The sequence below is a fragment of the Embiotoca jacksoni genome, unplaced genomic scaffold (genome assembly GCF_022577435.1).
Source record: "Embiotoca jacksoni isolate LCO1_2020_lvr unplaced genomic scaffold, fEmbJac1.0.p SCAF_6, whole genome shotgun sequence".
In the NCBI taxonomy this organism is placed as follows: domain Eukaryota; kingdom Metazoa; phylum Chordata; class Actinopteri; family Embiotocidae; genus Embiotoca; species Embiotoca jacksoni.
The window spans coordinates 14,812,836-14,835,259 of NW_027185414.1; the positions used below are offsets into that span (position 1 = coordinate 14,812,836).

At 39.3% G+C, this 22,424-nt stretch overlaps 1 protein-coding gene across 2 annotated transcripts in view; it reads left to right on the forward strand.

Moving 5' to 3' along the window:
* Window positions 1-2,292: 2,292 nt before the first annotated feature.
* The window catches only part of zfhx3b (zinc finger homeobox 3b), a 207,213-nt gene continuing 187,081 nt past the window's right edge, over window positions 2,293-22,424 (forward strand). Inside the window, exons 1-2 of one of the 2 annotated variants that reach the window (XM_069174378.1) lie at window positions 2,293-2,313; window positions 18,916-18,951. The gene's annotated coding sequence lies outside the window, so the exon portion shown is untranslated. Of the gene's footprint in view, window positions 2,314-2,780; window positions 2,856-18,915; window positions 18,952-22,424 lie in introns of those variants that run through there. The other variant, XM_069174377.1, reaches the window with a different exon arrangement.

Below are 22,424 nucleotides of genomic sequence, written 5' to 3' on the forward strand. Positions count from 1 at the left end.
TTCTGTTGTGTCCGTCTGTTTCTCCTGCTGCGGGAGAGAGCGAAGGCTGATAGTGCTGACAGAGTCTTGGGGGTCCACTCTGCAGTCATGACTCCTGCCTGGCTGTTTGCCCCCATGGGTGCATATTGCAGCAGCCTGTTGACTGGCGTGGCAACTCCGGCTTACACAGCCATTTCCAGCCTCCCTCCCTCTGTGAGTCCAGGCCCCACACTGACCAACCTTTGGCCATTCACCCCATTCTGTCCATAGGAACTCAAAACAACTGGATCTCACTCATTGTTTCGTAATAAAAAAAAATTAAATTCATTTTATATCAGCAGTAAATATAAGTAACACTATAATAATAAAAATAAAAAAAAATAAAAAATAAAAAAAATATATATATATATGTATATATTCTGAAGCCTTGTGTATTTTCTTTAAGTTAGTTTAGCACATGTTTAGTCTGTAAAACAAACAAGACTGGAATGAAAGGGGTGAAAGAGTTTTTGTAAGTGTATTTTGACACAGTGTCACAGATTTATGGTTGATGAGGCCCAAATTTGAAATTTTCATGCTCTGCATTTAATCTGCAGAAAACCTGGGATGATAATTCAAGTTTTTGTTTGTTTTAATGTCATCTCAAAGTGGCATTAATATAGTGTATTTATTTATTACACCTTTTAAGACCTTTTCGTATTTTAAAGGAAACTGAAAAAGCTTACCAAAAGGTCAGAAGTTGTGTCATGGCTTTCCTTTAATCTTCCATAATATTTATAAATAATTGTTATTATAGAAATGCAGGTGTTGTCTGCCTTTCTATATTTCAAATTTCAGTAAAAGTTTTTTTTTTTTTAATGGTTTTTAGTGTGTTGTTTTGAACTGATCAATTAAGTTTATTGGCTAAAACTTGGTTCCTTCAGATGATTAATTATATAAGTAATTAATTATATAAATTTACAAAAAATGACTGAAGGGTGTAGAATTCTTATGATACATCCTGTTGTAGAAAGAAAGTGCCTTTATGTTAAAGTGAATAATGTAATTACTTTACATGCAACACAATTAAAATAATCTGGTAGTCATAAAAAAAAAAAAAAAAAAAAATCCCCAAATCATTGTTTTATAAAAACAAAAACAAAAAAAACCTTTCAGTACACAGCTTTTTAAATTGCAGGAAGTGAAATAGTTGGAGCATTTTAATTATGAATTTATAAATATCCATTTTACCCATCTTGACAAAGTTCATTAATGAACATATTGAAATTACAGTCTATTTTAACATAACTCATACTTAATAGATTTAATTTTTATTGATTTAATTTTTCAATATTGTCTTTACAAGTAAGCTGTGATTTTGATTCAAACATTTTTTGTGATCGTTCACTTCACTCTTCCACTTTACCTTTCTGTTTCTCTGTTACTCACTCACTGATGCACACACACACACACACACACACACACACACACACACACACACCACACCACACACACACACACACACACACACACACACACACACACACACACACACACACACAGTGCAATAAGTCATTTTGATGAAAAAATGAGTGGCAGTGTGATTTGGGACAGCTTGGAGCCAGCAGTGATGTCATTAAGCAGCATCCTGGATGATAAGGCAATCCCAGCCACTGAATAAATAAATAAATTAAAAAGCACATCTTATGTATTCTTTTCACCTCCCTTCAGACCCCCGCTATCCCAAATCCTGACCCCTCATCTCCACCCTCTGCCGCCACCCCAGCCTCCCCCAAACACACATATCACAAACACACCCCTTCGCTGCTGATGCAGTTGTCACCACTGCTCCCTTCCCCCGCGTGTCCACCGGCATATCAGAAAGAAAAAAAAAAAATGAATGCAGCTTTGTAATAAATAATGCATTTTACTAATACGCATTCAGGTGGAGTCAGTCTTTGGCCCCATCTCATGCACATCCAGAGAGAGAAGAAATATAGAATCCAAGAAGGGAAGGCTTTCCTTCTGAACTGAAATCGGTGACGGCTCGATAATAGGCTAAAACAACGAGCATGAGAGCGAAAGAGTGAGAGAGAGAGAGAGAGAGGGAGTAAGAGAGTGAGACAGAGAACGAGAGAGAGGGAACAGAGGAAGAAGGGGGGGGGGGGGGGGTACGAGAGAGGGAGAGAGTGGCAAGCATATTATAACTCATCCATGTGGATCACCCTAGTAGATTGGGAGCAATCCCTTGTTGAAATTGTCTTCTAAACACTTAGAGAGAAGGAGACAGAACGGAGCGGCCAGCCCATCTCAGTGTGCCTGTGTACTCTCACACTGCCTGCTATCCCAGCCAAGGTAGAGAGACCTCTGACAGACTGCTTGCATGTGTGTGTGTATTTCACTTTGCTCATGTGCGTGTGTCTGTGTCTTGTGAGCCAGCCAACTAGTGAGTGTATGCGTGTGTGTTTGAGCAAGAGGGAGAGAGAAGATGCGCGTGTGTGTGTGTGTGTGTGTGTGTGTGTGTGTGTGTGTGTGTGTGTGTGTGTGTGTGTGTGTGTGTGTGTGCGTGCGTGTGTGTGTGGGGGGGGGGGGGGGGGGTGGGGGTGTGTAGGGGGGTATTATGCACCCTGGATGTTCCTCGTGCTTTAAACAGCTGCCTACAAGCCCAGGTAGTGTGCGCCGGCTTCTAAATAAGCAGCACATTCACCGTCCCCTTCAGGACGGGAGGCTAGGCTGCAGAGTGTGAAATCAGACTAATACAGTGGCGTAGGGCTGAGCAGGAGCAGGAAGCAGCTCCTGCATGACTTACTTAGACTAGAGGTTTAGAGGACAAGAACCAGCAGAAGAAAAAGAGAGGATTGGACGTCAGAGAGAAAAGAGAGAAAAAAGACAGTAAGGTCAGTAATTTCTTTTTGAATTTTTGCTCTGTGGATTCTTTCTTTCAGTGTACAGTACTTTGAGCACAGTTTATGTGGAGCTAGGACTGAGACTGTGACTGCTCTGATTTGCTGGAGGAAGTATTGATTCTTTGTAAGTTTGTGGGAAGTGTGCTCTTTTTGATCCTGCCAGGTGAGAGCAGATGGAAACACTGGATGTGGGGGGGCTGGCTTGGAGTGGCCCAACTGTTTACTTTGTGTGTGTGTGTGTGTGTGTGTGTGTGTGTGTGTGTGTGTGTGTGTGTGTGTGTGTGTGTGTGTGTGTGTGTAAGGGTGTATAGTGTTCTTGTGTTTATATAACTTCATGCATAGGTGTCTAGATGTAGGATGGAGTACATTATGTACAGCCTGTGCAAAAAGAAAATGTGTTTTACAGTCAAGTCAACTGTGTGTGTGTGTGTGTGTGTGTGTGTGTGTGTGTGTGTGTGTGTGTGTGTGTGTGTGTGTGTGTGTGTGTGTGTGTACTGTGATGCTTCCCCTGTTCTAAATGACCGGGGCAGAGTTTCCGCCCAGTAGTGCTGGAGTGGACCAGATAACAGGACTGGGAATAAAATGGGTCGTAACAGAGGAAAAAGGAAGAAAATTACTTTTTCATCCTCAGTTTGCCTGGATGGTGTTGAGACAGACACTGTATGTTTTAAACACACCGAACAGTCACTGTGTCATGTGGTGACATATTGCTCAACGAGAGGGTCAGTGCATACAGGTGTAAAAAAAGACCACGTGACCATGGTGCGCACACACAAGATGGTTTTCACACTTTTACTACAGAAAGTTGAGCTTACAATACAACATTCCTCAGATACAATAACATTTAATGGGGTAAGAATTGAAAGAATTTTGAAGAAGTTTTAAGATCTCAAAAAAATGAATTCATAAGCCATCAATTTATGAATTTATAATTTTAACTTTTTTTTTTTATATAGTTCTTTGTAAAAACTGAAAGACAATATATATCTGGCAAAGAATGTTTCCATCCCAAAGTGGATTTTGAACAGGTGCTAAACACTGATGTGTATGGGTATGTGGCAGCATTTAGATGTGTTTAGCCACACACCAGCACAGGAAAAGTGAAAAAGCCTGAACTACCAAATTGTCAGCAATACTAAAGACATCAACACAAAAATTTCAGCCATCCATCACAGCTGTCGGCCTGTTTCTGTGGCGACAGTGATTTATTCTAGGGCTGAAATCCATTTGGATTCTCTCTCTCTCTTTCTCTCACTCACTCACTCACTCACTCACTCACTCACTCACTCACTCACTCACTCACTCACTCACTCACTCACATTCACTGACACACTTAAACCCAAATACCATGCACAGCAACTCTCCCAGTGTTAATAAGTGTTGATTTTTTTCCCAGTTGCAATTATTTGGAGTTGACATGTGTTGATTGGAGAATTATCTGTCCACTTACAGGGCTGACATGGCTCTGGGGCAGGTGTTCAACATATCAAATATGTTTTACTCTGGTGAGTATGGGCTTTAACAGTGTTTATTTTTGTACTTTCAGAGCAATATTGACCCTGATAGTTTGGCAGAGTGAGTACAAATAATCAGAAGAGTCACAGTGCTTACTGACACACATTTAAAGCATCAATGTGCAATTGTTTTTTCTCGAGAGAATACAATATTCATAACAAATACATGTTTCGTTTACTCTTATTCATGAATTGGATGGAAAAGAATTATTTAAAATTTCAAAGTATGACAATATAACTCAACAGCATCACAGGCTGTTGGCCTTCAAAATGACTCCGAGGTTAAATCAGCAGCACATCTCAAAAACATTTCAACAAAAACAACACTTTAACTTTCATAAAGGTGAAAATTATTGCAGGGGTGATGTATCAGGCTGCATTCAATTTAGCCAGCAGATGTACTTCACTAACATGGCATAAAGTGTACTTACATTTAAAAGAAGTTAAAAGATGAAACATTTTCAAATTATTCTTGTGTTTGTATCTGAAGTTCAAGGGGTATTATGCAGTACTTCAATATTTAACAAAACCTTAACTTTCTTTCCAAATTGAGACTAAAAGACACAAAAAATAAAACTACTCGGTTCCATATTTTTCTCTTTGCTGTGAAACCCATTACATTTGAAGCTTTAATCCAATATGCAATTTTTTAAAAACTATCAATGTATTTTTCAATCATCTGCCAGGCTTTAGAGACAATATACTGTATATAAGTGAAGGCTGTCACACAGTGATGATCCAGATTCGTAGCTGCATAAATCCCACACAGGAAGTAGCAAGTATTCTTACAAGTGTACGAGACTATTTTTACACGTGTATTAGCCATGCACTTAGCTACTGTTGTGCTCACGACACAAACAGAGTAAATGTAGAAACATGAATCAAATCTGATATGTCGTGCTTCCACATACTGAGTGTGTTTGTGGGCGAGGATGAGGAGCAAAACAGATGCCTGCCACAATGCTGCTTTGCTCCCTTTCTTTATAACCCTTTCATTTCATTTCCTTTCTTTTCTCCACAGCTTCTCTGGTATTTTTTCATATGTCAGATGATAACTCAGGTCCTACACTGTGCTGGAAGATTTATAAGTCAACACACTGCCCCTAATATCCCCCTTCTGCCAACAAGCACACCTACTTCCCTAAGCTTATGTTCTAGCTCTAAGCCTTGGCCCTAGCCCTATGACTTCTCCCTAAGATTGGTGTGTGAATGTGTGTCTGGGGGTGTATGTACGTTTGTTTGTGCATGCAGTCACGTGACTATGTGCCCGCTGCTGTCGTATTGGCTGATGGGTATTTGTTCCACTGCTAAAACGTGATGATGCTACTTTTGCAGATGCATGGTCAGGAGCTGTCAGCTCTTAATATGTTTGTCTGTCTGCACAGCTATCTTGGATGTTGATCCGAGGTGGTCTGTGTGTATCTGTAGTCGAGCAGAGCAGAGAGTGTGCTGGGTCGTGTGCTCTGCACTGGTCTGGCCTGTGTACATCTGGAGGGGTGAAGCTAGCGCTGAGACTGAGGCTGGCCAGAGAGGTCACTCAGGCTCTGGGAGCCAGTAGTCTGAGCATGCCTTGTTAGAATGCGTCACAGAACACACACTACAGACGAAGAATACAGTTACCTGGTGGAGTAAAATGCATATCCTGGATGCTGATTACAAAACAATTACCATAAGAAATCATTCGTCTCTATTTGTTTTAGTAAGATAAACTAAAATGAACTTAAGATACCCATGAGTCACGTGGAAAGTCACAGACATCACTTTGAATCACTGATCCTTTTTGTGTTCTTTGTCATCAGCACGTCCAATTTTTCAGGCCAGTTGCCGTGCAAGTCATGTCTGAGGCCCGTGTGACTGAGGCTGTTGGTGCTTGTGCATAGTGTTTGAACTCCGTCTAAGGTCCGGGCCTTGCCATGATAACGCGCCAAACTTAGCTCTGCTCCTAAAATCCTGGATTAATGCCTGCTTTAAGAGCTTAACATGGTCAGCCATTCAAACATGCACTGGATTGACTGGGCTATCCCGGTTGCCTGTTATCTCCTCCAGAGTTTTACAAGCACAGTAGTCAGTTGTGGAGAATTGTAACAGCATCCCTGCCGGATGTTTCTTCATCCTGTGCACCACTGATGTGGTACCCTTCTGGAAAAACCTATATTTCTTATAAATATTTTTGTAAAAAAAACGTATCGCCTTCCGCTAAAAACATTGATCAGACATAATAATGTACATTTATGTGATACAAAATATAAATATTTGTCTTTTTCCATTCCACTCTCATTCAATTTCTTTTTCATTTAAATGCATAAATGTTTAATTTAATTTATTTTTTAAGTCAAAAGAGTCAATTAAAAGTGGGAGTGAACACTATGGCTAGCTTTTACAACTTTTAATAGCTGAATTGATTTATCTTTGCCAAATAAAAAATAAAAAAATCAGTGGATTTCCTGTTTATAAATATGATGAATAAATAACTTCAAGCCAACAAAAACACTAGCTGGTACAGTATTACATTAACTAAATAGTTCTTTGTTTGTTTGTTTGTTTGTTTTTCTTTCTTTCTTTCTTTCTTTCTTTCTTTCTTTCTTTCTTTCTTTCTTTCTTTCTTTCTTTCTTTCTTTCTGTCTTTCTTTCTGTCTTTCTGTCTTTCTGTCTTTCTATCCGTCTTTCTATCCATCTGTCTGTCTTTCATTTGTACAGTTACATTATAGACCAAACAGGCAGGCACACACATCATTTGTTTTTTCACAAGCTGGCGCCGGAAGGTTTTTCTGTATTTACTGAAGGTGTATATCCTTTTCCCTGTTCTTTTGTGTGAAGCATAGTGTAGTGCACAATACAATATAGCAAAGCGAGATATGAGAAAAGAACTATTTGAATTCCCAGATTTGGTTGTGAGGCTTTTGTTAGCATATGAATACAGGTATGGTTGTTAGTGTCTTTGCTTTAGTCCTTCGATGATACAAACGCGTTTATTGGCTTTTCACAAAGACTGGCATCTGTTCTCCTCCTATAAGGTGTCCACCTCTCTGCTGTCTGTGTTGTAGAGCAACTGGGATTGGATGCTGGCTGCAAGTCTAAAGTGTTTACCGACACACAAAACCGCTGCATCTAAAAAAAAAATCACTGCTGCTTTAGACAGGATTTTCTTTCCATCTTACTAAAACAGGTGCATCTGTAAGTCTGATTTGCTTTGATGGTCAGAATTCCTTAGACAATGTGCAATGTCTAGTGGGGACTGTGAAAAATTGCACAGCCCCTGGAAGTTCTGAAATTACATCAAGCAGATAGGGAGGCTGATGCCTACAAGGGATTAGTTTAATTACATTAATGTCCCTGATTTATGAAATTCTGCTTGACATCCTTGTTGCCTCATTTGTTGTTGTTTCCACATTTGTTTGCATGTTAGGCTTGAGGTTCTTTTGCTTTAAATCAGTAATGTCCATTGGCTAAAAATACACTGCAATCATGTTGAGTTGCACAATGTCTGGAGTGCGTATGTTTGGTCATCGACTTCTTAGTATGGCTCATTACTGCAGTCATGTGCATAATCACTTCATGTTTTTCCTCACGTGTGAGTAACTTTTGCACCCTCATCTGTAAGCCCGACCAAAGATTGTGCTTTTTCAGCCATGCTATTTTGTGTAGTGTGTCACCCATGTCTACATAAGGAGAATTACATCTTTCTTTCTTAAATCTTTTTTTGGTGACATAATGACAATCAGTTGGATTCATAATGAAAAGCTGTGTGTTGTAGAGTGGGCATGGTGGTTTGTTGTGTTGTTTTGTTTCATAAACTAGGCTTCTGAATTTACCAGAGCAGAATTTGTCATGATGATGTGCGGGCGCAGAAAAGACCGGAGCAATGCGTTGTGTTTCATGGTGCGCTGTGTGTAAGAGTAATGATGGTGGGGTTTGGTGCTATGTTGATTCCATCTTGGCTGTTCTGCAATAATTCAGGAGAGGAGGAGGGGCGGGTACAGGGGAGGCACCATTTTACTCCTCCAATCCTCCTCCGCCACCACTGGAATATAATCCGCTGTCTCCTGACCTTCAAATCATGCAGTGCTGCAGTCATTTCAATTGGCCCGGCCGCCATTAGTGTGAAATGTCCTCTAGCCACTCTGCTTCTGCACATGGAAGATTTCCTTTCTCCCAGCATGGCTCCCTCCTCTACTTTGCTCCTTCCCTCCATCTCGTATTCTCTCCACCATGCCCCCTGAAGCCTGGCTGCGATGGAGGGTGGGAACCTCTTGCACTACGGAAATGAGCCACCACAGGAGATGCTGTTGGTCAAAAGACACGATGAAGAAAACACTCACTCCATTAAACTCTGATATGTTTGCATTGCACCATGTTCCTATAAAAAAAAAAAATGTTTTAGCACATATCTTACACAATAAATGTTTGTTTTACAGGGTGTGCTTTTCTAAATGATTTAGTGCACGTGTGACCTTTACATATGAACATGCCTTTGTCAAGCAAGATGCTGACATGCATTTATTTTAAAGATTACAAATTTTGAACGGATATTTCACTAAAACTTCTAAGTTGTTTGAGTGATTTTGACAATACGAATAATTTTGAATTGCAATAAATACATAACCAAAATTATTGAAACATTTGTTTTACCATCAAATAATCATTCTCTTACCAGTGGTGATATTTTATTTCGATCCCAGACCCAACAAATGCATCTTAAGGGTGTTATGGACCGACAGTTTGTGCTTGCAGGCTTTGTTGGCACATGCTGAGGGGAGATCCTTTGGCCAAGTGCATTTCATTTAGGGAGCAGCCGGTGCCTCCCCTTATCACACTGAATTGAGGGAAGAAGATATACTGAGTGGGGGATAGAAATCACATGCCAAAGCTCAGCATGTGTTATGTTGCTAGTAGATAGATAGATAGATAGATCAATTATTGAAAGAGGACATATTTGATATGATCTGAATATTAAAAATATATCAGAGGGCAAACAACATTCATGGCTGTCTTCAGATCTGTGCTGAGAGATGTGTGTCAAATCTCCAGAGAGATGCTTTATTCAGAAGGGTCAAGGGGTTCTCTGACTGCTTGATAAGATATGTTTTTTTTATTTTATTTTTGTTAGTCATTTAAAAAAAAAAAAAAAAAAAAAAGTAGTGTAAAAATGTCAGCAGTACCTTTCAAAATTATGTTTATTATCACCATGCCTCATGAATTATTTTTCTTCCATATTCATAACTACAGATAAATATCCTATGACCTAGAATTCATCTCATGATAAAACATCATTACAGAAACACACACATCTCAACATTTTCATATTTTTCCTGTTTCCAAGAGATGTTGTTTTCCTGGTTGTACTCTGAGTGATTTCGGCTCACCCTGTCACTGCTTATTATGTTTCTAGGACAATGACAGCTGGAAATGTGTACCTTTGTATACATATGCCTGACTGTGTGCCAGCTCTGGGAAAACACTGACCCAGGTGCAGTGGGCGAACTGATGAGATTTGTTTACATAGATAGCCATTGTGTCCCCTGGTCTTATACAAGTCCTCATCTGAAACCTTCCCTGAAGTCTATTTCTCCCGACTGGCTGTTATTACATACAGTGTTTGTGTTTATGATTAATGACCCCACTGGGGTATATCCATAATGCTGTGACCTCAAGGTAAAATTGAAATGCATGCACTAGATGTAGAGCATTCGTATATTATTGCCCAATATACTTAGCAGCCATTACATTTGTTGGCACTGGTGAAAATAAAACAGAGGGCTATGAGGGTTCAAATCAACAAGGCCACTCTAAGAAATGGACTTATTGGAATTGCATTAAGTTGATTAGACCAAGAAATTAATACTATTTACAATGGAGCAGTGTTAAACACTGTTGTTTCTCCCAGCTATAGGAGTGCATTGACAGTCGGTCAGCATCAATTAAATATCCTGATCTGTATATCCTCAGAGGCCGGACTTGTTGTCTTCTAATAAAGCTAGTCTGTGGCAGCAGAATGTTTCATTTCCTCTTGGAGATTGCCCTCAGTAATGCAGAGTGCTTATCATAGTCCTGAAAAAGGACTGCAACAACACAGCATTCAGATGCTTGATACCCAGATCAACCTGAGGCCAGTGCTTATAGCACTTCTGAGCAGCAGTTGGATTTTTTTTTTTTTTAGTTGCATTGAACAATGACCCTTTTGACTCAAAAAACCTCTAATCAGCTCTACTGTGTCTTTGGTTCTGATGTTACATACTGTACGTTGTTGAGTTAATAGTTATGTTAAATATATTGGTATGGGTTTTCATTTAATGTAATTTTTTTTTAGAGTGTTTGGAGGGATACATTGTATTTTGGGGATATTAAGAGTGGCTGTATGTGTCTGTTTGTGCAGATGAAAATGAAAAATGGGGTCTGGGAAGGACAGGGTTGTGAGGGGGCCAAGCTGTCCCTGGCCATTCATTCTCTCTGGCCCCCCTGTCTAATTAATGGGCCACGTTCATACACGTTATTGCACCAGAGGGTCTGTCACTCATTAATCATGTGACCTTCTGTGGCACATAATGACCTTGGAGGAGTAGATCAGCTGGAGATGGCTGAAGCTGTGGAATTAAATTGTTTCTGGAAGTGGTCATGGTCACATCAGGCACTTTAACGGCCTCTCTGCACAGGCCCCCTCCTGTTACACATCGGCCTGTGTCTCACCCATATGTCCTCGCAGGCTGTGCCACAGGGATGGGCAGTGGAATTTCAAACACTGGGGCTCGGGATTAGAGTAGGCAGGGGATGGAACCAATGTTGAACTCAAATCACTCAGTTATGACTTTATTGGCTGATTTTCTGCATGACCACTGCCTGTCACTCTGCAAATCACTCAAAAAAAGAGCTAACTTGTGCCAACTTCTCTCATCAAAGTTCTTTATTGTAGCTCAGAACTTTTCTCAGGAAAACTCCAAATTTAATCAAATTATTATTCACTTAGTTTCAATATAGGCCATAGAAATCAGATGCTGCTGGAGGTTGCAACCTGCTAGCAAATTGTGATGCGGTTTCTGTACACGGTCGTTTCATACAGCAGCTGGAGGAGTAGAAACCACGTGTCTTACAGCACTAGTTTAGATTTTGTTTTTGTGCCACATCACATGATACAGTATCAGATGCAGCTGGAATTTGGAGCTGGAATTATAATTTGATTAATAGATAAGTAGACAGAAAATTTTTTCATCAATTTTGGTTATTCATTTCAGTCATTAATTAAGCTAATTGCCAAATATGAGGAATAAACCACTGCAATGCAAATGTAGGCGAGGGTGAAGTATTTAAAACACGTTTTAAACACAGACAGTTTAAATTGACACACTTCAAGTAAAAGTAAGTCTGACACTCGTTTTTTCACGGAGACTTGAAAGATGCAACTCAGGTGGCTTGCTTAATTTCCTCTGGCAGGAAAGGACCCATAATGAAGAAAACGCAGTCATCCTTAGCATCTGGATATTGGAGCCGCTAGGACAGGAGTAATATCTGCTCTGCTTTGTGATCCCGGCTGCAGCTTCCTGTGTTAACTACAGTCTAAATCACCATTTTGGTGTAATAAATATTTTGTGAATTGAAGAAATCAAGCCTCCATATAATATAGGCATGAATGAGTGTGGCCTTGTTCAATAAAATATTTTAAATAATATGCTACAGGAGGAAACCATACTGTTAATTTGTTTAGTTTGTTATCAAAGATGACACAAAGATGATGAGTTAAATTCTGAGTTTAATTATGCAACACCTTGTGCCTTTCAGTTTTTAATAAGGCACTGATATAAGCTTTCTAATTGCATAACGTTGGAGATGGATCGAGAAAGCCAGGTGTTGTCTGTGAATGCTGATGCTGTCTCAGGAAATGATGAGTGTAGACTCCAGTGGAATCATTAAGTGGAGAAAATCTGTGAGCTAAAGACGATTCCCTGGGGCACTCCCCAGTTCATATGCACACAAGATGACTTAGTTCTTCAACGCAAAGAAAGAAACCAGTTAACAAGAAAAATCCACCTACTGTTTGACTCAGTAGGTTTACGTGACACTGTGCTTTTACACACGTTGTTCTACTTTACATCACTTTGTCTACGTGACCACAATGTGAATTAAAATATGTTGTATGTTTAAAAAAAAACTTTAATTTCATTTGAATTTTTAGAATTCTTCCATTTCTCCCACAGTAAGTTCCAAAAACTGAACGAGTAAAAAGTAAGACAATATGTTTAAAATAGTCTGATATCATTATCAGTATCAGGCAAAATCTAAAGTTGTTCTACCTGGAGGAAGGACATATTGGAGAACAAGTGAGTGAGGGTGATTATCACACTGTCTCATGGCTGACGCAAGTACAGCAATTATATTTTGATAGCTACCATATTTATAATTAACTATTTTGAGAAAAATTATAATTTCACCATGTGTCCAAAGTTTAAACGCTGATCTCGTTATGTGGCTGCCACCTCCTGTTCACAATCGCAGCATTAAAATGTTGGCTTTCTTCTCAGTGACATTGAAATGGAGGGATTTTGTTTATCCCCGTCTTTGTTTATTTAACATTTTGCTCAGCGGGGGAGTTTCAGATAGATTGTTTTCAAGACAGTCCCTGCAGACAGCGAGCAAACACTCTACAGCTTCATCAAACAGAACAATCTTCAACTTTCCCCTTCTGCAGTGTGCAGGGAAATGTGACTGAGAGCAACATCATAATGGAATATGATTGAAAATGATCGTCATAATTTTTCTCTCTGAGTCTGTAACAATATGCTAGCACTGTTTTTTAGAGGATTTATTTAGAACCATGTGTAAGTGTAACCTTACACTGGAAAAAAACAACAACTGATGGATGAAAACATTTCATTTTCATGTGGCAAACATTTGCAAGTTGTGTTTTTAATGGATTCACGCATGTGTGATGGATGGTAGATGTAGATGGATTGTTTTATTTCCTCACTGAGAAAGCATCAACAGACATTGGGGCACATGAAATTCAACATGAAATACAGAGAAGGAGCTAAAACAAATCTTTGTGAACCGAAGTGAATTTTCCTCTGAGTTCAGAATTGAGTTCATTTCACATTTGTGACTCCTCTTTATGTAAATGTTAGGCAGACTAGTGTGAGAACAGTCGTATTTTTTTTTGCATTTTAAAATATATTTTTGACTAAGGAAAAAAAATCCATTGTCAAAAATAGTATGTTTCAGTGTAAGCATAACGATGTTCAGAGCTTGGTAGGGACAGTCATGAACCTTTGCAACTGTACTCATTAAAACATAAAATCAGACCCACACAAGCACATATGGAGACCACACCATTATCCTCTCTCCCTCTGTTACCACCCTCTGTCGCTCTCATTGCCGTCTACCTTCTATCTCTCCTTCCACCATCTTTCTCCTTGTTGCAAGTGCAGACTTGATTAATATTTTCCACTGTTCCGTAACCATGGCAATAAGGTCACTGCATATGATACTTAATTGAATCTTCCCAGTGCTTTTGTGTGCGCCTCCAGTGTCCGGACAATAAAAATTTTCCGCTGATGACTCCAAGCCCTTTTTCCTCCACCCCCCCCCCCCCTCACCCACCACCCCATCTTTCTTTTCATTTTGTGCCCCATGAATTTATTCATTTGTTTCCCCTGCTACCTCTTTCTTGTACTCCCTTTCTTTCTTGGCCTCTCTCTGACCTAGTCTTCCTTGCCCTGTCATAGTGTTTTACTCTTCTTTTTTTTTCCCCCTCCAACATTGCTCTTGTGCATGTGCATTGTCCCTTCAGAGGGATAGTGACACTGTTATAGTGCAGAGCCAAATTCAGCTTGTTGTTGTTCTTTTCTGTTTATACCCATATGCTGGAACAACACTCGATGACTTATTGCTTTTTAATGCCAGAGTAATGCATAGTACACAGTTCCTCTTTTCTAGTCCTTTTTTTTTTTTAGCCCCACTCATATTTCTTTGTATGTTGCTTACTCCTTTTCTCCCCATGCTTCATTTGCATACTCAAATCAGACTCAGGCACAATCGTTAAATTGATTTCAAATGACACTGATGACTGAAGTGGGGAAACAAAAAGCCCGGCAGCGAGGGAACCGTTGGGACACAAAGTGAGCCACTGACACCGGGCACTCTCTGAGCAGGTGTTCTGATTAATGCCTAACAAATTGGGGTCCTCTAAGATCTGGACTTAAGTGGGAGACACGTTCACTCTTCACCTAACACATGGACCAACACATAAACACATGCTAACTGAGTCTTTGTTCATGGAAGTATGGAGGCTAATCCATGACAAGAGGGGGTACAGGTTCACAGGGAGAAAACCCTGGAGTGGATAAAGAGTGGAGTGGAGAAGAGGAGGTGGTGGTCTGTTTGGGTAACTGGCTTTTCAGTGCAATATGATAGACGTAGAAATAAAATATACGCTTTATCGATGTGATTGCCCTGGATACATTTTCATTTTTGCACTTATTTATTCAGCTTTGTGCACAGCTTTGTCTTGGACAAAAGAAATCAGCCAATTCTGTTCTATATTATCGAATGCAGTGAATATTATGCCACTATTAACTTGCACAATACAAATAAATGAGTCATAATAAGATAAAGTTGAAAATCAATAACATATTCAAACCCCCCAAAAAATGTTTTAGTGCTACTTGGCAGGGCGTTTTCCTGAAAGGTCCATTTTTGTTTATGTTCCTTGACAGGAAGCACACTTTTTTTTTTCTAATAAAAGTGTGGCAGTGATCTTGAGGCTATCATTAGACTCAAATAAAGCAGAGGAAGATGCAGTGAAAGACGGGACAAAAAAAAAAAAAAAGAGTCCACATCAGATTTGACATATGCACCATAAAATAACCATTAGCAGTTACCTACAATCTGAAGTGACAGTCTATCAATAATGTCACTCTGGAAATGGGACAGGTTTGTTGCTGTCTTTAAATCACCAGAAACTCCATATAGCAGAAGAGCATGCAGGTATAGGAAATGCATTAAGGCCTGATGTTAATGGGTGTGGTGGGAGCAGGGGAACACCAGGGGCACAGGGGGACATTGCTCACTTCTCAGTGGGTCACAGGCTCGATACATCTGGGGCTCAGACTTAGAGAAAATATCTATAGTGATTAAACTTGTGTGTTTTCTTCTCAGAACTGAAAAATGTATTATAAAACAAATATTTAAATAACAATAAATTAATAGGTCTATTCAGTGTTTACCATTATATAATATTAATAAATATGGCAAATACTTTCCATAAAAGGTTATTTTGTTACCTCTTTTTCATCCAACCAACAGCAGAGTAAATCTCTGTAAAACTGTAGAAAATTGTAGCATTAAAATGACATCTTTCATTCAATATAAAGTATACCATCTCCAAACTCAACCTCATGCAATCTCTTTAAGCATGCACAAAGCAAACTCTGTCACTTTCAAAGATATGCAAACATGCATGCAAACAAGCACAAGCATCTGCCCCCTTCCTCCCTGATGGGGCATTTGTGTACAATCAAACTTTGTCTTGCATATGAATGGAACTGTTGATGAATGGGACATGCACACAGTGTCTGGCAGCTTTGAAAGCTGAGAGCAGAGCACACTTCCTTTCTACTGCCATGTTTAATATGGAAGCACGTGGAGGCTATAGTATGCCCATCTGCTCCTCACACGCGCCCCTCAGCCTCAGCATTTCTACCATGTGCTCTGGCGTAACAGGCCAGCATTATAGCAACAAGTGTCTCCACATTACCACGCTTGCCAGCTCCCCTTACTTGGCAGCGAGCCTGCTAAGCTGCCCGCCCCCTTATGAGAAAAAGACTTGATTGTGCCAGGGGAGACAGCTTAGGGGGCAGACCGGGAAGAGGGGCGAGGAGGGGGATTTGATTTACATACTCCTGCTTATGTGACACTCATCTGATTTTAAACAGCTCCAAAGCAATTAAGGGTCATTAGTCCTTTTGTTTTTTTGTTGTGGCACAATGTAGCAGTGATGGAATCTGAGGCGCAGTGCGCCCTGTGGGGGCTGCCTGTGGGAATGTCAGCACTATACAGGGTCTGTCTCCCACCCTTCCTCCCCACTTATGTCTGCTCCTCTGCCACTGACACAGCTTTCCTCTGTGTGTAAACAAACACTCAGCACCAGCCTGGCACTGCAAGGGAAGCCACTTTGGCAAAGACCCAGCTCTGGATTGTGCAGCTGGTGATGGTGCGAGCTCAGGGGGCAGGCTGCTTATCCCACTTGTCCTGATCATGGCAACAATTTCTTTCATATAATATCATCTGCAAATTGGCGGCATGTGATTGTATTTGTTTCATGGGAGAACGCATCCTAGCACAGAGTAAATGATAATGCCTTGATTTGAATTGTAGCTCTTATTTTATTTTTAGACATCACTTACAGAATGAAGAGTAAGCATACTATAAATCCATTGGTTTTGTGAAATACACCTAAATGCCTATAACCGCACAATTTAAACACAAATTATGATTTTGTTTCTCTACACAGATGAAGCAGTCATGTCTTTTTTGATTGCATTCTTTATGCTGACTGTACACTACACTGACCAGCGAGTTGAAATGAATAATACGAAATAATACAAAATATGCTCCTGAATATAATAGTCTTCTAAAGAATGGATGTGATGAAGTAGGTATTTTAAATAAGATATAATGCAGAAAATAACATTGCCTCAAGGTCAATCGTGCAACTGTAATGAAGGCAGAGATGTATTCTTCAATATGTTTATGTCTGTATCTTCCATTACTCACCTCGCATGCAGGGCTGTGTTAAGCACCCCTGCTACTGTGAAAAGGCAGCAAAAAGACAGGTATGGTATAGAATGTGAATGTTCACTTGTTCATTTGTGTGGCTGTAAGACCCTCTTCAGCTGGTATAGAAAAACACTTACTGCTAATGTAAATAGCAAGGCAGCATAAATCAGGAGACACGCGCAGCCTGGAAGAATATCGTGTAATAGTTATTGCAAAATGAAGTGGCATTGGGATCAATATCCCACTATATCTCACTCTGGCATAATGGCGCAGGGGGAAGCTGGAGGCCAAGGGAGTCTGGTCCCTCCACCCCACCACGGGCCTATAAATCTGCCTGACCTGCAGCCCGTTTATTAAAGTACATACACAATCGGCAGCAGCCATCCAAAAATACAAGCTTACTTACTGACCTGGAGTCAGGGGAATGGAGGCCTTTACCTTGTCTTAGGGCAGGGCTTAAAGGCTGATTGGCATCATCACATTATATTGCAGAGAAAAACAGGGAAGTGATACTTCAGCATTAATATCATTTTAGAATAATGTTTTAATGCCATCACAGCAGGGAATACTGTAGATTAGTTTCTGACTGTTGAATTTGTGCGTAGCTTTTTATAATCTGTTTATTCATACATTTAGTTGTCTGTTTGTCTTTTATTTATCGTATTTTAAGGCAAAACTTTTCTGCGCTAGAGTGAGGTGATTAATTACGCTCTCTAAACTGTGGATTATTCACCAAAATTAAACTATAGTGTATTGTTCGCTGAGGAATTTGCAGTGCTGTCAGTAATTATTTCATAAAAAATGAAAGGAGAAATGAAATTATTGCCAAGGTCGTGATTCTGAGGTTGAGATTTTCCCTCTTGAAAATGGTCTTGTCTGGCCGCACAGCCACAACTGGTTTGTTTTTGGTTCAGCATGGTGAGTAGTTTGGTATTGTGTGTGTCGTTTGTTTTGACTGAGCGACGTGTCATTCTCACAATCATACAAAAGACCAACGGGAAAATAAAGGCATTAAACACATAATACAAACGCAATGTTTGTCATAGCAGCAGGGAAAAAGCCGTTTTTGAAACAAGTTTGTATTTGAGTGGGCAATGTTTTGTAGCACCTAATAGTGTGGTGTATACACTATTCTGACCTTGTGAGACAAGTCATAGAGTAATTTGTGCTCCGGTAACAGAGTTACTGTTTGAGGAGCAGTAATTCTAAAGATTTGAAAATTTTGAATGACTAAGGAACAATGTGCTGGAGTCTGTTTGGGTTTTTTGTGTGAGCTGCTGTACAAAAGGGTTTTGAATGACATGAGAATGCAATGGATTTATAAAAAGAGGAGTAGTTTTTGATTTACATCAATATATTTTTTTTCTGAGTAAGAGAAGACTTTTAGTTGGCTTTTATGTATTTTATGCATAATGTGCGTTTGGAGTGTCCTTTTCTTGCCCTCAGGTTGTAATATAACTTCATAACAAACAGTACGGAGCCTGCAGACAAAAATGAGTGCAAAATAACAATATCATGATAATGACTGTGATTTTCCAGATTATTCAGGTTTTATCCGTTCATATACAAGATCTTGTTGCACGTTTAGTACAGCCTCAGGGCAGACATTATTGGTCACTAAAGGACATTGGCAGAAGGTTATGAATAGCAATTGTAATAAGCTAACACATGCAGTGTGAGACTTGTAGTTCACTTGTGTTTCTTTAGAGACAATTGTTTGATGGATATACGATTGAGGACTGTGGACAATGATACACTTCTCTTTTGTTTTGCAGGACTGTGAAGGAAGTCTTTTCTCTGCTTCACTGTTGGTAAGTGTTTTCTTCAAACCTTTTTTCTCATTACATGTATGAGACTTTAGGGGAAATATTTTCTTTGAGGAAAGTTTGTGTTTTATAGATTTCATCTCCAAACAAACTCTTGATGACTTGACTGAAGAGAAGTATCAGCCAAAGACAGTTTCAGGGATGAGAGAGGTTGTGCTGAACGTCTTCGCTGATAACATCCATTACATCTACGTATCCCCTTCTCTCTAACCCATACCACATAATTGTCCTTGTAAGATTCTTTTTTCGGTAAAATATTTGGATTCAACCTCGTCCCCATGCTGAATAATTCATAGCCTGAACGTTTGTCTTCAATTTTATTTAATTGATTCTAATTCTAATATATAACCTGATGATAAATGAAAGCAAGTATTACTAGGACATCTGTTGTTTTTTCCCTCATAATTACATTGTTTGCGCAAACTGTGAGTGGTGAGTGAGTCAAAGATTACTAGCAGAGAATCTGATATAAAATATATTTCTTACAATGAACTGAAATAGATTTTTGTTCACAAGCTCTACTTAAAATATAGTTGTGTGCAAAAGATTAGGCAAATTGCATATTTTGTTGATTTGAAAAATACAAACCCTGCAGTAAACAGACACTAAAACAACATAATTCCTTCAAATATTAATGCACTCTCATTATTTTTATTTTTATTAATTTTAAAACAGAAACAAATTAAACAACCGTGTGTCTTTTATAAAGTTGAGACTCTTGTAAAGTCTCAGAAATTAGTTAACTGGCTTTTTTTGGCTCGACTCGTTGAAGCGGGTGAAGAAATGTCTTTTCTCTGAGTCCTTAATCCTTGTGGTAACATTTAACTATGGGCTAAGCAGTTGACTGAGGATCTGAAAATGAAGCTATTTGCTGCCTACAAAACAGAGGAAGGCTGTAAAAAGATATCAAAGCACTTCCACCTTGCAATTTGCATTAAGAAAATGTCAGGAACTGGGGAAGTCAATAGAACATCTGCAAGACCAAGAAATTGTTCAGATAAAACCGCATGTCTGTTGAGCCATATGACTGTGAAGGAGCAGCTGCTGACATAGGAGTGATGGTGCACAGCTCCACGGTGCAGCGTTGATGCACAGACAGAGTTTACATGAAACGGTAGAAAGAAACTTTACCTGCCACCTCCTCACAGAAGTCAACTTCTAAAAAATGCAAAGCAACATCTGGATAACCCAGAGTCATTTTTTTGAAACAAGTGCTACAGACAGATGATATTAAATTTGTGCTCCATGTCCAGAATCTCTAAAGGTATGTTGGTATAACAAAAGGAGCTGCGCCTCACCAACTGCTGAGAGTGGAAATTCTTTGGGGTTGTTTAGCAACGAGTGTCACAGATATAGGGAGGGATGGATTCCACTCAATATTAGCAAATTCTGGATGCAAATTTCATTCAGTTATCAAATAAACTGTCACCGAAAAGAAACTGACTTCTAAGACAGCACAATAATCCAAAACAGAGCTCCAAATCCACCATGAATGGCTTGAAAAAATGGCCCTCCCAGTCCCCTGGCTTGAACATCATTATAAATCTGTGGCAGATCTTAAAAAAGATCCGTGTGCCAGATAGCCTAAAAACATATCAGGACTTAAAGTGATCTGCAAGGAAGAGTGGGTAAAAATTCCTTTATCCAGACTAGAACAGCTGGGAAAAGAAATGTTTGCAATACTGCTGTGTTTATATTCACTTTTTTTTTTTCACTCCAACAAATGAACAAAAATGCAATTAGTCCAAGGGTGCCCAAACTTTTGCATAAAACTGTTGAGAAGTAAATTAAGTAAATAGATAACCATATAATTTGTCCCAAGGTAGCATAGGTAAAAGAGAGGTCTACATTTAGTTCTTGTTCTAAAAATGCAATATGACAAAATAATGATGAAACATGACAAGAGCACAATTAATTTTTATTTTCATATATGAACTAATGTATAACACGATCATGATTGTTTGAGCATTTTCATTTATTGTTCTTTTTAAAATAATCGAAACATGACACTGACCAGTCCAAAAAAAAATTGTTTTTATTAAGCAGTAATAAACTGTAATCTTTTTTACAGCATATATTTATAAGAAATATATTTGAATGTTAGATTTAAGCAATAAGTGTCAAAATCAAATTATTACCAGATATAATAAAATCAGATGATGATATATTGCCAGTGAAGTGTGCAAAGATAAATCTTACAAAATTAAGAACTCAAACGAAACCAACATTACTGTCACACATCTTGCATATATACTCTGAATTTTAAAAGACTCACATCAGAGCTGGACTGATGTTAAGGCAAGCTAATACTTATAAAAATACTAGTTGTTCTTTTGAGATCATTTTATCTAACCAGTTTAATATGAACTGACAATTTAAGCAATTCATCCTAATAAGTTGTCTATATTGAGCAGTTGCACTAATCAACCCCAGTGAAATGGTACTTAATTTTCCTTTAATTCAATAATCCACTCAAGTGTTATTTTATAGCTGTGAATAACACTTACATTAGCGCATGTGCATGATCATTTGTTTGATTGCATACACACACAGGCACATGTACATGCACATCACTTTGGACAGCCATTACAGAGTAGTTTAATTGTCAGCATCTTCATACATCTTGCACGCTGTTCTTTAGTGAACTTGACCTTTTATATGCCTTCTCACACACAAACACGCACCGTGGGCACCCGTTCTTCAACCTGTCACTGCCCTGACCTTGAACCTGGAAGGGTTAGCATTTCAGAGGACAAGGGTGAGGATGGTCTGATCGTATAGATTAGAAAAGAAGCTGATTTTAAAGTGTGACCTTAACAGAAAGGATGAGGGAATGAGCGAAGGCCAGACCAGACAGCACTACAAGGCTGCTTGTACCACAGGTGATACTCTTAACAAGGCCTAATGTGTGGAAATCACATGTAAATGTGTTGACCTTTGCCCTCTGTGTGTTAGGATCTGTGACCAGTAGCTAACCCGTAATCCTCCCCTAAATGATTTGACAATAGAGAGATGTATTGATCTGGGCAGTCTTCTGGCAAAAGGGTCAAGAGCCTGACGCACAGCCTGAGTCTTCTGAGTGTCTGTAGGTAGAGTGGCGTTACCATTACTGAAGCTCCCTTTGTCTGTCCACCACCTGTAGTCATGTGCTACTTTATGTGTGGATTAGGCTTCTGTTTCAATTCCTGGGACAGACGAGCTTCATACGCCTGGTCCCACGTCACTTGCTTCGCTACGTTAATTGGGATTACAAAGAGGCTATGTGTAAAAATGGACAAAACAAACACATTAGGGGTCATATGACAAGCTCAGGAAATAGCTTCTTTTTCTCTTTAAGACGGCACAAATTGCTTAAAGTAAAGCTTATGCCTTGGAGCTCTGGTTACCTACACCATCAAACACCCCCCTTTCAACAAAATAACATATGTCTGCAAACTCCCTCTCAGAGCCCCTAGCTT